Genomic DNA, 14,560 nt, shown 5'->3' on the forward strand with positions numbered 1-14,560 from the left:
TACCACTGGTGACTAATACTGGATACTACGTTTATAATTGGTTACCACTGGTGACTAATACTGGATACTACGTTTATAATTGGTTACCACTGGTGACTAATACTGGATACTACGTTTATAATTGGTTACCACTGGTGACTAATACTGGATACTATGTTTATAATTGGTTACCACTGGTGACTAATACTGGATACTATGTTTATAATTGGTTACCACTGGTGACTAATACTGGATACTACGTTTATAATACTGTCCCATAACACTGATGATCAGAGGACCATCTGTGGCTGATACTCACCTTGAGGTCCACTACGATGGACTGCACCAGGAGGAAGATGACAGAGTGGTCCTCCCAGTTGATGTAGGTGGAGGCCTTGCAGAGTTTGACACAGGCGATGGCAGCACTCTCAGTCAGCTGTTTACTGCCCCCGTGGCCGGCCAGGGCCTTCCGCAGGTTCTCCAGGAACAGTTTCTGTTAGGGACAGAGAAGAGTACTGTAACAGTACTGTATGAGAGAAGCGTAGTCTACTGTGAGACATGAGTACTGTAAGACATGGCTGATTAGAACCCTAGTGTGTGCGCCGTGCGCCCTGTGTGTGCTGCGTGTGTGTTGTGTCTGACCTTGTTGACCTTGGTGTCCTCTACAGTCTCTCTGGAGATGTCCTGTGTGATGTTAGGACAGAGGATGAGGAGGATGATCTGCAGGGGCCACACGGCTGCCTTCCTCTTGGCACTCTCAGCAAAACTGTCCACCAGGTCAAACAGCTTCTCTGCACAGTCTGGGAGAGACACAACCAAGCAACAACACAGTCAATAACACATAGACATATGATTCATCACTGAGTGGAACATTAGAACTGTAACTGCATTCTCACCAGCCATGTCTGTCTGTGGCCTCTGGTATAGCATGGTGAACTCATCAGGGTAGTTCTCCACCCAGTTCCAGAAGGCCTGAGAGGGGAGAGAAGGGGGTCACATCACCTGCCTGGGAAGCACTGTACCTATCCTCAACTCGCAATGAAGACTATCAACAACACACCAACTTGCAACGATGTTTCCCATCCTGATACTAATGTCAAGCTCTGATTAGGTGAGATAAAAACAGTTTACATGTAAAACATCATAAAACTGTTAAGGTGTTTACACATCCTCTCAGTGGAGCCACACTCCAGCTTCAAGACTGGGGCTTCTGGCGAGCCACAGACGGTCAGTGTAAACACCAGTGCCCTGACTCCACTGAAGTGTATCCAGATGCCTGAGCAGCTCCACAGAAAGTCAACAGACACTGCACTAGAGCAGGAGGAGCAGGGCTACAGGAGATGAGAGGACGAGAGACCACTAGGTGGAGACAGTGAGTCTGTAGATAGATGTGTGAGACAGACAGAGACAGAGAGAGCGACTCACCTTCTCTAAGCTGTTGATGACACTTAGCTGGGCAGGCTTCTTGAGGGCTTTGAATTTAAACACCGTCTCTGCAGGAGAAGATGACAACCAATAGTGAGTCCACGCTGAACCTCAACAATGGTGCACAACATCTTTAGCTCTATCAAATGGATAACTACAAATGTGACGGCTGTAGTCCTAAATAAAGCAATGTGACTGATAAGAATACGCAAATACCTTGGAGCAGTTTCTTTAGCTTGGCACAGTCCACATTAATGTACTGTATGAGCTCAATGTCATGGACATCCACTGTGTCCTCTGAACACAAGGTGAGCTCCTGCAACCTGAGGGGAAACACAGCAAAGATGGATATTTAATAAAGATTATTATTTTAATCTCCTCGAATATTCACATTCAATAGAATCACATCATCATTACGAAACTGTAGAGAAGTAGCAATGGAGCATCATCCTACATACACTAATCAAATGGTAAGCATAGGTCTCATTTGACTACCGGTAATAACTTTAGTTAAAACCCAAACAATGGGAAATTGAATAATTAAAATCAGGTGGTTTGGTGAGTAAGGGTTAGGGTTAGACTACTAGAACTTCCAATAATAAGGGTGAAGTAGCAAAGTAGGGATAAGATAGTGATTGGCCATCGCGTGGAACTGACATCAAATAGGCTAGTTTGAATGAATGGGCAATGCGTTCAAGGTAAAAGCTGAGGAGAGAAAGAAAGCGAGAGAGGCGACACTGGGGAGTGGTTAAGGTCAACTCTCTCTCTCCAGCTTAACATCACATAACCAACTCCTCATGATTTAATAACCAGCCACTTCATCAGTCTGGGCCTGCCAGTCATGGACCAATAAGACCACAGCACAGCTGGGTTAACAAGTGCAGACTGCGACTCACAGAAACAATAGATACACGAGTGGAGCAGCACTCTTCTCTTCTGCCTCAGAACCAAGTAGTACACCAGTGCAAGGAGAAGGAAGACAAAATATGTGCTTTCTGAGCTTCAACAAATAATTCATATACCCTAGTGGTTAATGGTAACAGCAGATGTTTTCTCCCCACTCCAAACCACTCAGCTCTGACACACACACGCCCGCGCACACACACACGCATGTGAGTATGCTTCCATGTCTTGTGCATGTCCAGGTCCTTCTGGGGCTTGGTCTCACAGTGGAACATTACTCCATCAGACAAATACACTCTTTATGAAGGCTGCTGACAGAGACTTTCTCCCTCTATTTATTTCCTCTATCTATCTTAGGTAGATAATAGCTCCAGCTTCTCTTTTCCTCCTCGCTCTCACTGAAGCCCAAAGGCCTGAACTGGTGTACACTTAACGGTAACCCATCCTCTATGTTCAGCCTGAGGTCTACTACTGTGGCCTGTCGCTTCTCAGAGCAGGTTGGGCTGAGGGGAGAGTTATGGGTGTTTATGATTAATGTCACCTGGTGGAGATGCGGCTGAACACGGCATTGAAGTTGTTGCAGCTGAGGGAGAAGAGGACCCCGGAGGCGGAGCTACGTAACTCGGCGGCATGCTGGTGGCCCTCACGGTACGTGTGGATGAAGTGACAGATCTCTGGCAGCAGCTGTTTCACCAGCATGGTCTCGTCCAGACGCATACAGTCCTTCTGTTGCTGAGGGAAGGGAAGAGAGACCAGGAAGGGAGGGATTAGAGGAAAGGTTAGAGGTCAAACATGAGAAAACCTTTCATCGGTGTCCTCACTGCACGATTAACCCAGAGAGGAGAGAATAGACCACTGATAGATTGGGATGAGGATTAAAACCCTCCCACACAGAGAGAACGGTCAGTCAGGCTCCAGTCATAAGGCAGGCATCCCTGAAATCACAAATTCCCTCTCATACATGAAGATATAAAACATACTAGGTCTAAAACATCCGTACCAATAGGTAAGATATCACAAATCGGTAGGCTACAACTTTACATCACATATTTTAGATACAGTGCATTCTGATGTCTCTCACAGCCTTGAAACAATGCTGTAAATCTAGCTGAGATAACAGCTCTGGACAGAGCTATCCAGACTAATGATTCTACCTGCTGGGTTTGGACCTGCTGCACTGCAGGCCTGGGACCTGTCATTACCCCACAACACTGTGGGGGGACTGGGGACAGAGAGAGCTCTACTGCAGGCCTGGGACCTGTCATTACCCCTGGACACTGTAGGGGGAATGGGGAAAGAGAGGGCTCTACTTGAGGACAGTGGTGGATCATTAAGGGAAATATTTAATTGAAAATAGAAGGATTTTCTGATTACTAGTAAGGGTGTAATATGTCATGATTTTAAATTAACTTCCAGGGACATGGGCTACTGAAAGAGGACATCAACAAGGCAAAAATAGTTAGCAAAAAGCATTCAGATTTCAAGAACAAGGAGGACTTGAAGAACCTACTAACAGCTGTCCTCCATCCGGAAACTTGGGGCAATTCCATTGGAGGCTGAGAATGCAAAGTCAAGATGAGCAAGCACCTGGAAAAGCAATATTCAGTGAGCAGTGAGCACATCTTTACTAAGGAGGGGAGAGGAAGGAAAAGAACCAGGAGACTACTGGCTACTAACATAATTCCCCAAGGCTGAGAGAAAGAGACAGGACTCAAACACACAGTTCACGTGTGGGGAGGGGAAAGGCTCAGATCCAGTCCAGCACAAAGGCCACTGTCCCCACTGAGGCAAAACATCTCAACCACATCCTATTGTGTTATGCTGATATCTAATGGAGATCTGTAAAAACCATAATGCTGTATTAGGAGAGCATGCAGGGAGACAAGGAAACAAACCAGGAAAGACACAGAGGGAGGAAAGGAGAATGAAGAGAGAGAGAGAGAGAGAGAGAGAGAGAGAGAGAGAGAGAGAGAGAGAGAGAGAGAGAGAGAGAGAGTGAGTCGGAGATATAACAGCGACATGCATCCATAATTTCCTTATTTGTATTTTTATGGGGAACGTCTAAGAGAAAAAAAGGATCCTCACCCCAGCAAGGCACTTCTCCAGTGTGTCCAGGATGATGAGCTGAGAGAGATAGAGGTTCTTCTCCGCAGCCTCCCCAAATATTCGCTAGGGGAGAAAGAGGAGCAGGAGACATGGTTGAGACTTCTCCAACACTGTTCCCGGCTCTATAGGCTTCAACTGACATTGCGCACACACACACACTCACCATGTTGTTCACATTCTTCAGTATGTTTGTGAGGCCACTGATGACCAATGAGAACTTGTACTTGGAGATGTTGATCAGACATTCCTTGTTGTGCTCCGTGCTGACTTTGGTGTGAGTGTTCTGTTGGCCCACTTTGACTGGAAGCTGCAGAGGGGGAAAAGTGAGAGAGTTAGGCTTATAACGTTTATAAATTGTTGGTGTTGTTACATTCATCTAAGTTAGTAACTTTGCTTCATGTCCAATACACATAACCCTAACATACTGTCAAGAGCCTCGAGTACAGGAATAGCCTTCTGTATACAATTCCTGTCAATAAGCCATCACTATGTTTTCAAGGGGATAGCCTATTCCTGGTCTGCGTGATTGAATAACAACACATTTGGTTAGCAGCGCTCCTTGAGCAGTGGTCTCACAGTCCCTTTCTCTAGAGACCAACATGTCTGCCTCTTGTGAAGCTTCATCTGTCATCCTGAACAGGGGATGTACTGTACAGTAGGCTACACTACATTCAGTGGATGTGTCTGTGAGAGCCTGGCTGGCTGGGCCCTCCTTTGCCTCTGACTCCAGCTCAGACCGGATGACGGCGCATCAGCTGGTCTGTGGCCCCAGGCTGACCCAGCCTTGCCTCCGCTCCATCTAGCCTAATAACAGCAAATCACAGCTCCATGTGACACCCAAACACCATTAAAAAACGCAAACACTAGAAGCAACCCGACTCCCCCACTTCTTGGAAGAATTTTCCATTTGGTGAGGGACAGCAGTACAGAGGCATGGGCTATTACAGAGCTAGCAGGACAAGACACTCCCCTCCCTCATCAGACCAGACAGCAGAAGAGACTAAAGGGATATAGAGGAGTGTAGAGCACTGGGGAAGCCTGGAGGGTGGCCCCTCCCTGAGCATATAGTCCTACACAAACAGGGCTGAGCCGAGATGGGCTGAGCTCATAGACACATGCTATGGGCTATGCTCCATGCATTATGCTCCGCCTCTACCTTTTGGGCCACAGTTGCACACCTGCGGCAGTCTGCTGCTTGTCCACATACACACACGTGCGCTTCAGTTTACAAGTAGAACTACAAATGCAAACAAACTTACTTAGTCTGCAAGGTGCAGAGGAAGTCAAACTTGACAGTTTTGTATAGCCTATGGCTTCTTATAAGTAAGCTAAACAAATAAAAAAGTATGGAGATTTTTTTGGTTGACACACTCCCAGTCCCAACCATCCGGTAGGTACCTCCCCCTACAGCAGGCGCATGACCTAACACCCAGACCCCCAGCACAGGCCAAGGAGGGGCTGCTCCTCTCCTGGATTAGAGGCATGTGTGTGAGGGGATGGAAATGAGAGTCCTGAGACTGACATTTACATCATTTAGCAGACGCTCTTATCCAGAGCGACTTACAGTTAGTGCATACATTATTCTTTTTATTTATTTTCATACTGGCCCCCCGTGGAAATCGAACCCACAACCCTGGCGTTGCAAACACCATGCTCTACCAACTGAGCTACCTCCCTGCCGGCCATTCCCTCCCCTACCCTGGACGACGCTGGGCCAATTGTGTGCCGCCCCATTGGTCTCCCGGTTGCGGCCGGCTACAGCAGAGCCTGGATTCGAACCAGGATCTCTAGTGGCACAGCTAGCACTGCGATGCAGTGCCTTAGACCACTGCGCCACTCGGGAGGTTAGACTTGAGCATCTTCCCTGCAAACACACACAGAGACACCCGCACGGGCACACACATACACGCTTGTTGACATCCCTATTCAGGCCAGGCAAACAGACACAGGGCCACTTTGTTTCACTGGCACAGTCTTCAATTCCTCTAAGGTCAATCCCTTTCCTTATGAGTGCTTTGGCACTAGCCAACACGGCACTGCACATAAAGAGGGGAGAGAGGAAGAGTACACTTCTCTTGTTGACGTAACGCCAGAAGACACACAAACGCCTAAGTAATGACGTTTTTGCTGAGTGCCAACATAGAAACACTACTTAGGCAAGCACAGAAAAAAAACTAGAGGGTGGGATTGTTGTGAATCATGGAGATATTTATGAGCTAACATCCACGATTCCATCTAAAAGAACCATGGCTCTTCTTCACTTGGCTGAGCTTCTCTTTCTAGGTCAGGGCTTGTAAGCAGCATCAGGGATCAACATCACATTTTCAATGAAAAGGTCATAAAGATTTCCTCCTCTTTTCCTTAGAAGCTTTGGTTTCACAAGCTCAAGCACAATACATTCAAGCACTAGTTTAAGACACCGTTAGCTAATAATAAATGATAGGGCTTAATGTTGTTTACACAATGGGGAAAATACTGGAATCCTATTCAAATGCACTACATTATCCTTGGATGTGGCACGACCGAAGTAGCCCACCTTTCATTGGATTTTGAAAAGGATAGTCTGAATGAACTCTAGTGAGGGTTGGATTATTTGTAGGGTAATAATCTCTAATGCTCTGCTTTGACCTCAATGGGTCAAGCTCGAGGAATATATAGCCGAGCCTATAATGTCACAGAGGTTGAGCTGCTAATCTCAAGGCTGATTCTGACTAAAGCAGTCTCAATCCCACCAGAAGCCAACATACACAATCCTTCTTAATGAGTACAAAGCACTATCAATAGGCTTAACAGTCAAAAGGCTTTCAATTAAGCCTAATCTCCATTAGAACTTCATCAAAGTGCAATTTTACATTTACATTTAAGTCATTTAGCAGACGCTCTTATCCAGAGCGACTTACAAATTGCAATGAGCCACACCCAGCCACTTGGCCTTCCAAGCCAGAACAGTTAGCTAACGGATAGGGGGGCACAACTTCAACTGAATATCTGCTACAAGGGACAGGTAGGCCTATCGGCTTGGAATAGTCCTAACCCTGGAATATGGAGAAAGGTTACTGTGGAACCGGGACATTGGACTAGGAACGACTACGCTACCACTGGAACTTTCAAAACTATAATAGAGGATCTCAGAAACCAAGTGTTGTGATACAGTCTCAATAACCTAGACATCTGGCCTGTTGCATACGGTCTAGCCTCCTCATGTCATGTACTGTATGAATATGTCACTGATGTGGTTACCAACCCCCTTAGATGGAACTGATAAGATGCCCCCTCTCCAAATACTACCGCTGCACCATCGAGAGATCGTCCTGACTGGTTACATCACAGCCTGGTACGGGAATTGCTCCGTCCATGACTGCAAGGCCCTCCAGGAGGTGGTGAAGACCGCCCAGTACATCACTGGGACCGTGCTCCCACCCATCCAGGACATCTACTCAAAACGGTGCTGAGGAAGGCATGCAGCGTCAAGGACCCCACACACGAGCTGTTCTCTCCATTACTGTCGGGCAGACGGTATCGGAGCATAAGGTCTGATACCAACAGGCTCAAAGACAGTTTAAATCTACAAGCCATAAGACTAATGAACACTTGAACTGGACTGACCACCTGCTCTGATTCTCCGCACATTAGCACACATGCAGTCACTCATGCACACACACACACACACACACACACACACACACACACACACACACATATACACCGAGTCTACAAATCATTAAGAACACCATCCCCCTTTTGCCCTCAGAACAGCCTCAATTCGTCGGGGCATGGACTCTAGAAGGTGTCGAAAGCGTTCCTCAGGGATACTGACCCATGTTGACTCCAATGCTTACCAGTTGTGTCAAGTTGGCTGGATATCCTTTGTGTGGTGGACCATTCTTGATACACACAGGAAACTGTTGAGCGTGAAAAACCCAGCAGCGTTGCAGTTCTTGACACAAACCGGTGCGCCTGGCACCTACTACCATACCCCATTCAAAAGGCACTTAAATATTTTGTCTTGCCCATGCACCCTCTGAATGGCAAACATACACAATCCATGTCTCAATTGTCTCAAGGCTTAAAAATCATTCTTTAACCTTTCTCCTCTCCTTCATCTACAACAACACATCTGCCACGCTAATCCTCAACACTGGGACCCCTCAGGGGTGCGTGCTTAGTTCCCTCCTGTACACCCACGACTGCATGGCCAAACACGATTCCAACACCATCATTAAGTTTGCAGATGACACAACAGTGGTAGGCCCGATCACCGACAATGATGAGACAGCCTATAGGGAGGAGGTTAGAGACCTGGCAGTGTGGTGCCAGGACAACAATCTCTCCCTCAATGTGAGTAAGACAAAGGAGCTGATCGTGGACTACAGGAAAAGGCGGGCCGAACAGACCCCTATTAACATTGACGGGGCTGTAGTGGAGCGGGTCGAGAGTTTCAGGTTCCTTGGTGTCCACATGACCAACAAACTATCATGGTCCAAACACACCAAGACAGTCGTGAAGAGGGCACGACAACACCTTTTCCCCCTCAGGAGACTGAAAAGAAATGGCATGGGTCCCCAGATTCTCAAAAAGTTATACATCTGCACCATCAAGAGCATCCTGACCGGTTGCATCACCGCCTGGTATGGCAACTGCTCGGCATCTGACCGTAAGGTGCTACAGAGGGTAGTGCGTACTGCCCAGTACATCACTGGGGCCAAGCTTCCTGCCATCCAGGACCTATATACTAGGCGGTGTCAGAGGAAGGCCCAAAAAATTGTGAAAGACTCCAGTCACCCAAGTCATAGACTGTTCTCTCTGCTACTGCACAGCAAGCAGTACCGGAGTGCCAAGTATAGGACCAAAAGACTCCTTAACAGCTTCTACCCCCAAACCATAAGACTGCTGAACAATTAATAAAATGGCCACCCGGACTGTGGGGGGGGGGGGAGGGGGGGGGGGCTCCAGGACCGAGTTTCCCTTTGCTATATTACTCAAATGTAAATGTAAGTAGGGCCTAACCTAGGGCTCTCCAACCCTGTTCCTGGAGAGCTACTTTCCTGTAGGTTTTCGCTCCAACCCTAATCTAGTGCACATTATTCTAATAATTAGCTGGTTCATAAACTGAATCAGGTTAGTTACAACTGGGGCTGGAGCAAAAACTTACATGAGGGTAGCTCTCCAGGAATAGGTTTGGAGAGCCCTAGCCTAACCACCTCCCCAAAACAAGCCACAGTAGTCTAAACAGCCACAATGACTAATCTCTCATCTCCACTGAGCTATTGGGTAAACATTTAAGAATGGGCTTGTTTTACACTTAAGAGATAGTTGATAGAAAATAAATGTGTAAACAAATCGTGTTAACAGTGTATGTCAATATGCCCACAAATCATCTTTCCTCTTGCAACAATGAACAGACCCCCCAAAAAATGTTTCCTGGTTCGGTAATCCTGTAATTTGATAGGATTCATTAGCCTTTATTTATTTTTACATATAAAATATGGAATTTACCATTCCATAGGTTCATCATGTAGGCATAATATCTAGGCCTATACTGCAACATACTACAAACTTTACTGATCATAATCACACAGACTGAGCCTATAAATTCGATTACATCAATTGCATGAAAAAAGCAACACATGCAAGGGCGACACAATGAAATCACTGCTTTGCTTACAAGTAAGCCTACTACTGTACAACCATAGTCCATACTGATACTGCATCAGATAGGCTAGGGGCAATTACAAGGTAACTATTACGTTTGACTCCGTTTTTATTCACTTTAAAATGTATGCCAAACAAAAACCATTGATTTCAAAGTTTAACAAACCATACAGATCTATGCACAAGGACTACTTTGAACAATTTCCACTGAAAAATGTACAAAAACTAATTAAGTGGAAGAACTGTGCAGATGCAAACTTTGGTAACGGAATTACGGTAAAATCTCCTTCAGGTTGTTTGCAACCACATTTTCAAAAAATTCTTAAATGTCTACGCCGAATTAAGATTCAAAGATGTCTGCAGAAAGAATGGGGTGTGAGCTATGAGATGGCACCTTGAGTTTGAAAAATAATTTGTTTTGGTTATTGAACTAGGCTACATTAAGTGAAGTGGATTTACACCCGGTAACGGAATTATGGTAACGGTATTACATTATGGGTCCCTGATCTGTACTACACAGAAATTCATATTAATGAATATGAATGTCATTCTCCTTATGTTTCACAAGTGTGGACATCTCACAGCGCAGCACAGCAGAACACAGTAGAGTTCAGTACAGTAAAGTAGAGTATAGTTCAGTACAGTACAATATACTGTACTACACTTTTCTTTACTGTATTGTACTACTGTATTGTACTGTACTCTACTGTAATGTGCTGTATTGTGCTATCCAAACTTGTGAAAGATACGTCTATAATAGGTTGAGATTTGGTGCAGTCTGGTCTGTCTGTGGACATTAAAGGACATGTTTTACATGTTCTACTTCATACTCATCATCTCCAGCACCACCCCAACATCAACATGTGAAAATGGCGCGTTTCTATGTTTTGCAGTAAGAGGAAGAGAAGTGTTTCCAATGAAATCGGTTTGCATTGTGCGATTTTAACCAATTATGAGTAGGCATTGCCTACTAATTGGTTGATGATGTCATTGGAAACACTTATCTTCCTCTATCATTTTTACAAAACATAGAAATGTGCCATTTTCACATATGTTGATGTTGGGGTGGTGTTGGAGATTATATGAATATGAAGTTGATTAAAACAATTTTTTCCCCTTTAACATCAAGGCCAGGGTGGACTGACCAAACTACTTTTCAACGTCCCGGGACGTCCGGTGTCGGTCGGTGCTCAGTGGGTGAGGATGCTGGTTACAGTAAATGAAAAGACAGGGGGTTTATGGTGTAGGTGTCAGTAACAGCTGAGAAACACTAACTGGAGAGTGAGAGAGAGACAGAGAGAGAGGGATGGGTTGTCCAGACTCTGTTTGAACACTCAACACTCTTGGTTTGACCACCAGCCAACAGAAAGACAAAGAAAACAGTTATGAGCTAAACATAACAGTATGCAAGTGGAAGGGAGGACAGTAGCAGTTGACCTAACTGTGGTTTGTGACTATTATGATTTCCCATTGTAGCCAATTCAGTTGCAGTAATACCGTTACTGATTTTTGGTAATTCCATTAACAATTTGGTAACGGAATTACACATTCTAATCACTTAATAATTCATAAACAAAACTGATATCAGTAAAAACACTATAACTAATTGGTAGGTCTACCTTTACTTGTTACTTCTGTGAACTTTCATTATCCTCCATCCTTATGAGGAAGAGAAATTAGAAAATATCTTAAAGATGTGTGTTTTTGGTAATGGAATTACAAGGCACAAGGCAATATTTCTTAAACTTCCAGCGGGTAAACAATTTCTCCAAAACGATATATAGGCTGTTTTTATTAGTTGGCAGGGGTCTTTACGTCAACATTATTGTGTTTTAATGTATTTCTGATGCCTTTTAAGACTTTTTCTGGTAGATGTTTTCTAAGCCTTTACTAATTACTAATTATGGGAAATGGTTGAAAAATGGATCTATGCCTTCATTTCCCAAACATGTACTCTTAGCTTTCATTTGACACCCAATTTGGTATGCTCCTATCAACTTCACATGTTGGTGCTCATGATGGCTCCTTTTCGATGGAAATGCCCCAAGCCCTCCTTTGATGTACGACAAGGATGAAGACATTTGTGAAATTGTGCTTGTCAATGACATCAGTGAGGGGATCAGAGCAGGTCAATAAACTCATGCAGAAACAAGATTCGATCACCCATGTTTTCCAATGCAATGAATGGAGCAGAAACAAGATTCGATCACCCATGTTTTCCAATGCAATGAATGGATGAGACCTGATTGTCAATCTGCATAGATAAATCCACACACACTGTAAACAAACTTGGCGCAGCTCAAATAACACAGGATATGACTAGCTACGCTGAACAAAAATATAAACGCAACATGTAGTGTTGGTCCCATGTTTCATGAGCTGAAATACAAATTCCCAGAAATGTTCCATACGCAAAAAAAGCTTATTTCAAAAAAAAATATCCCCACACATTTGTTTACATCGCTGTTAGTAAGCATTTCTCCTTTGCCAAGATAATCCATCCACCTGGCAGGTGTGGCATATCAAGAAGCTGATTAAACGGCATTATCATTACACAGGTGCACCTTATGCTGGGGACAATAAAAGACCACTTTAAAATATGCAGTTTTGTCACACAACACAATGCCACTGATGTCTCAAGTTCTGAGGGAGCTCGCAATTGGCATGCTGACTGCAGGAATGTCCACCAGAGCTGTTGCCAGAGAATTGAATGTTCATTTCTCTACCATAAGCTGCATCCAACGCCATTTTAGAGAATTTGGCAATACATCCATCCAGCCTCACAACCACAGACCACATGTAACCACGTCAGCCAGGACCTCCACATCTGGCTTCTTCACCTGTGGGATGGGGGGATGGCTGAGGAGTATTTCTGTCTGTAAAAAGCCCTTTTGTGGGAAGAAACTCATTCTGATTGGCTGGGCCTGGCTCCCCAGTGGGTGGGCCCGGTCAAGTAGGTGGGCCTATGCCTTCCAAGGCCCTCACATGGCTGCACCCCTGCCTAGTCATGTGAAATCCATAGATTAGGGCCTAATGAATTTATTTCAATTGACTGATTTCCTTATATGAACTGTAACTCAGTAAAATCTTTGAAATTGTTGCATGTTGCGTCTATTTTTGTTTAGTAATAGTTAGCTACTGTAATAGCTAAGTGGCTATAAAGAAACAATGCTTTGTAGTCCAAGGTTAGGCTACTAGCTAATGGAAATGACATTAACACACTAATTACTGGACAATTGCTACCGGTTGCAGTGGCTAGCTAGTTAGCGCAGTGTTATTGGCAGAAGCTGAATACATTACAGTAACAATCACGCAAACTAGCAGCCCAATTCAACATCGAGCTAGTTCCTCCTTCTTGACAGTAAGAGGCGTGTACTGTCGATTCCTTTGTTTATATATTGAGGCCACATCCTCGTGGTTTCATCCAAATGGGTTTTAAATGCTATTTCAAATGTTAGGGACAGATTTGTCCATGTGTTATTTCGTCCTCTCTCTGTCGCTGTCACTTGCTCTCCTGTGTGATGATGCGGTTCTGCAGGAGAGGTATTGAGCAGGATAACTATACATTCTAGATCGGCTCAAAACACACCACTCATGACAGTGCAGCTTTCTTTAAATGATCCCGTCACTAAACCCACGACCTCCATGATGTTACTGGGAAAAAAGCAGAGGCACAATTTCTGATACGATGTGTTATTCTTACCTGCTCGTCGAATCTACTAATTACGGCCTGAACCCATTCCACGGGTTTATGCGCCGCCATGGCCGGCCGGGTGCGAGCCGCGATGGGCCACTTGAATTCTCCGTATAAATAATGATTCCTTTGCTGTTTGCAACCAGTTAATAGTCAAATTCCGATGTTGATGGGGTTATTTTTCTTTCTTTAATCAGACACACCACAATGTCCCCATGACAGAACCGGAAGTTTCAATCCTCCTTCTCAATGAACGGTCGTCTTTAGTTACCCCAGCCACAAAGTCATAATTATGGATAAACCCCGCCTATGTCTACAAAAAAAAATCTTTGAATCTGGTTTTAAACCTAAGCCTAACCTTAACCACACGGCTAACCTTATGCTTAACCTTAACCTTACATTAAGACCAAAAAGCGAATTTTTGTTTTCATGAATTGCTACGATATAGCCATTTTGACTTTGTGCCTGTGGTAACTAGTGACAACCTCAATGAAGCTGGCACTGGTGCTGTTTTGAGGAGCAGCTACTGCGCGTGCGTTGCAAGAATCTTTGCGACGTCCAGTATGAATACAAAAAACGGGGCATTGGACCAATGCCGTGTGTTTTCATCAATGACAGGCTTTAGATAACAAACTGGTGATGTCACACTGCCTTCGGATTTTAGAGACAGAAGAAACAGAACCATAAACATTTTGCAGTTACATGAAAACAAAATGCATAATAACAGTAGCTAGATAAGATAGCAATCCCTTATAGTGTAGGCCTACATCATCACTTGACACTTGTACAATATGATAGGAC

At 44.6% G+C, this 14,560-nt stretch overlaps 1 pseudogene across 1 annotated transcript in view; it reads right to left on the minus strand.

Moving 5' to 3' along the window:
• LOC311136471 (neurofibromin-like) overlaps positions 1-13,844 on the minus strand; it is a 72,297-nt pseudogene extending 58,453 nt beyond the window's left edge. The window contains exons 1-9 of the transcript XR_014615435.1: positions 13,769-13,844; positions 4,577-4,720; positions 4,393-4,476; positions 2,849-3,039; positions 1,621-1,727; positions 1,405-1,472; positions 876-951; positions 622-779; positions 299-472 (exon numbers count right to left, since the gene is read on the minus strand). The product of XR_014615435.1 is annotated as a neurofibromin-like (transcript). The remainder of the gene's footprint in view (positions 1-298; positions 473-621; positions 780-875; positions 952-1,404; positions 1,473-1,620; positions 1,728-2,848; positions 3,040-4,392; positions 4,477-4,576; positions 4,721-13,768) is intronic.
• Between the last annotated feature and the right edge of the window lie 716 nt (positions 13,845-14,560).

Source organism: Coregonus lavaretus (genome assembly GCF_964263955.1).
Source record: "Coregonus lavaretus genome assembly, chromosome: 10".
Lineage (NCBI taxonomy): Eukaryota > Metazoa > Chordata > Actinopteri > Salmoniformes > Salmonidae > Coregonus > Coregonus lavaretus.